Genomic DNA, 4,010 nt, shown 5'->3' with positions numbered 1-4,010 from the left:
GTGACACACCGTGAGCCGGAGCGTTTGAACTCGGGAAATCCTGTGGGAACGCCCCGGAGCGGCGGTTCTGCGCCTTGTCGTCGCGTCACCGCGCAGCTATGTGACCGGCTCCCGGCCAGATGCCTCCGGTGTGACGCCTGCGCTCGCGAGGGGCTGCCGCTGAGAATAGTCAGCCGGGGGGCATTTTTGCTCCGATGAAGTCAACGGTTGTCACCGTTTCACGCAGGAACCGTTTTCATCCACTTGCAACAGCTCGCCGTGGAAATGGAAGCAGGCAGGAGCGTTGGGAAGTGAACGGCATCAGGTTAATGTTGAAGGCTTGATCTCATCATCGTTTGGGGATAATATTGTAATCATACCTATTTTATAATGAACCGGTGTGCCTTTTATTTTTAAACTTTTGTTCGTTTTTAAACTGTTGGCTTTCTGTTCCAGGGATTGCTCCAACAAAAGCGTGTCCTTATTTCAAAAGCTCGTCGCTAGCCGCGAGCAGTATTTCAGGCAAGGGTTTACTCCCAAGTTTTCATGAATATGGCTAGAAAGGAATTATACATATATATATATATATATATATATATATATATATATGTATATATATATATATTATACACACACACACTAGAGGCCCGGTGCATAAAAATTTGTGCACTCGCGGGGGGGCAGCCCTCAGTCCGGCCTGTGCCCTCTCACAGCCTGGGACCCTTCAGGGGATGACCACCTGCTGGCTTAGGCCTAAGATGGCAATCAGACATCCCTCTGGCAGCCCGGCAGCCCTCGGGGGATGTCCACTTGCCAGCGGGGAGCAGGCCTAAACTGCAGTTGGACATCCTTAGCGCTGCTGAGGAGGCAGGAGAGGCTCCCACCACCCCACTGTACTGGCAGCCGTCAGCCTGGATTGTGGCTGAGCAGAGCTCCTCCCATGTGAGAGTGCCCTGACCACCAGAGGGCAGCTCCTGCATTGAGCATCTGCCCCCTGGTGGTCAGTGTGTGTCATAGTGACCAGTCATTCTCAGTCGCTCTGCTGTTAGGGTCAGTTTGCATATTACCCTTTTACTATATAGGATAGAGGCCTGGTGCATGGGTGGGGGCCGGCTGGTTTGCCCTGAAGGGTGTCCCGGATCAGGGTGGGGGTCCCGCTTGGGTGCTTGGCCAGCCTGGATGAGGGGATGTTGGCTGTTTGCAGCTGGTCACACCCCCTTCAGTTTGGGGGTCCCCACTGGGGTGCCTGGCCAGTCTGGGTGAGGGGCTGAGGGCCGTTTTCAGGCTGGCGGGTGACTGAAGCTCCCAACCTCTCCTTTTTTTCTTTCTTTTTTTATTCTGGGATTTATTTACCTTCTATGGCTGTCACTGGAGCTGAGAGCCGTCTTTAGCTCTGAGGCTCGGCTCCAGCTCTGAGACCTCGGCTGCTGAAAGCAGGTATCTGGGCTTTGTTTAGCTTCTATAATTGAAACACTGTTGCAACTCCAGCTCTGAGGCCCGGCTGACTGAAACCAGGTTTCTGGGGATTCTTTAGCTTCTATATAATTGCAACATAGTTGCTTAGAGTGCAGCTCAGAGCTGGGCGGCGGCAGGCGGGGAAATTGGCTTCCTCCATCACTGGAGCAAGCAAGCCTCCTGTTCGCTTCAGCTGCCTGGCTGTCGGCTGCCATCTTGGTTGGCAGTTAATTTGCATATCGCCCTGATTAGCCAATGGGAAGCGTGTCGGAGGTACAGTTAATTACCATGTTTGTCTATTATTAGATAGGATACACACATATGTATGTATATATACATACATATGTGTATATATATGTATGTATATATACATACATATGTGTGTATGTATGTGTGTGTGTGTATATATGTGTGTATATATATATGAACCACAAAGGATCCCACTTATTGAAGTTTTAAATAGTTCGCTGGGCCCTAACCGGTTTGGCTCAGTGGATAGAGCCACCGGCCTGCGGACTCAAGGGTCCCAGGTTTGATTCCCGTCAAGGGCATGTACCTTGGTTGCGGGCACATCCCCAGTGGGAGGTGGCAGCTGATTGATGTTTCTAACTCTCGATCCCTCTCCCTTCTCTCTGTAAAAAATCAATAAAATATGTTATAAAAAATAAAATTAAATAGTTAGCTGGTAGAAAATGGGAAATAAAAAATCTTGGTGTTGCTAGTCCTGGACATTTTGTCCCACCCCTGCCCTCACCCCCATTTAATGCCACAAACGGTGCCATAGGGTAAATGTTTGTCATACTGCAGCGAGCACATTCCTTCCCTGTAGGTCCTGTGTGAAGATGCTCTTTGCCAGTGATATCAGACGCCCTCTTTTAGGGGAACTCCGGGGGCAAACATTCGAGAAACTTCCAAATAGCAAGCCACTGAGTTAGGCTGCCGGGAATTCCAAGATCCTGAGCCATTTCCCATTTTCTGTCCCCTGCCATTTCTGTCTGCCCAGTCAGTCCCAGAACAGAAGGTTTTCTGTCCCCAATGGTAATAGTAAAAAGAAAAGTATTTGTAAGTTTGTGACACAAAGAAAAGAAATGCCATGGCTCCCGGTGACTAAAAACTTCCAAATATGGCACATGAGCTTTGGTATTTAGTTCAAGTCACTGTTTCTGGGAAAGTTACAGAATCTTCCTTATCTATGGGGGAAATATATATATAGCAAGAGTTGTTCATTCTGAATGCAAGGGTATTTCTCCTTTTCAGTTTTGTCCTGACCAAAAAAAGATAATGAACGTACTTCAGTATAGGGGAAAATTCGAATTTCAAACATTCAAGAGCCTTAGATATTTCCCCCAAAAAAGTATGTAATAGCATTCAGTTATAATAAATACTACTTTGTAACTTTAATCTTGTATAAGCTGTAATCTGGTGTTAAATTTATTCAGTTAATCTTTTTCAGATTTTCAGTGTAGAGTTGTTGCTGGTGATTTTATTTTATTTTTAATATATTTTTATTGATTTCAGAGAGGAAGGGAGAGGGAGAGAAAGATAGAAACATCAGTGATGAGAGAGAATCATTGATCGGCTGCCTCTTGCACGCCCCCTATTGGGGATCAAGCCTGCAACCCAGGCACATGCCCTTGACTGGAATCAAACCCAGGACCCTTCGGTCTGCAGGCCGATGCTCTATACACTAAGCCAAACGGGCTAGAATGAGTTGGTGATTTAAAAAAATAAGGTGTATATTTCTGTTGAAGTTGCCATTCTAATATATTTCACATTTATGTAGAAAAGATATTTACAGGATTCAAGACAATTTTAAGGGAAAAAATAAGATTGAAGGGATTTGCCTACCAGATAATGAGTTGTATAATAAAGCCACAGTAATTAAGACAATATTGTAGTAGCACAAGAATGGACAAATAAAAGAACAAGATAAGGAGCCCACAAAAGTATGTGTTGTGTGTGTGTGTGTGTGTGTGTGTGTGTGTATAGATAGGTAGATAGGTAGGTAGATATAAAGATACTAGAGGCCCGGTGCACAAAAATTTGTGCACTCGGGAGGGTCCCTCAGTCTGGCCTGTGCCCTCTCACAGTCTGGGACCCCTCAGAGGATGTCCAAACTGCTGGCTTAGGCCCGCTCCCTGGGGGATTGGGCCTAAGCTGGCAGTCAGACATCCCTCTGGCAGCCCGGGAGCCCTCGGGGGATGTCCACTTGCCAGCGGGGAGCAGGCCTAGCTACAGTCGGACATCCTTAATGCTGCTGAGGAGGCGGGAGAGGCTCCCACCACCACCACTATACTGGCAGCCATCAGCCTGGCTTGTGGCTGAGCAGAGCTCCCCCTGTGGGAGCGCACTGACCACCAAGGGACAGCTCCTGCATTGAGCGTCTGCCCCCTGGTGGTCAGTGTGTCTCATAGTGGCCAGTGACTCCCAGTCGCTCTGCTGTTAGGGTCAATTTGCATATTACCCTGTTATTATATAGGATAGAGGCCTGATGCATGGGTGGGGGCCTGCTGGTTTGCCCTGAAGGGTGTCCCGGATCACGGTGGGGGTCCCGCTGGGGTGCCTGGCCAGCCTGG

The sequence above is a fragment of the Myotis lucifugus genome, unplaced genomic scaffold, assembly GCF_000147115.1.
Source record: "Myotis lucifugus unplaced genomic scaffold, Myoluc2.0 scaffold_139, whole genome shotgun sequence".
Classification (NCBI taxonomy): Eukaryota; Metazoa; Chordata; class Mammalia; order Chiroptera; family Vespertilionidae; genus Myotis; species Myotis lucifugus.
The sequence above is the reverse complement of the archived record's forward strand: the minus strand, read 5'-3'. Positions refer to the sequence as shown.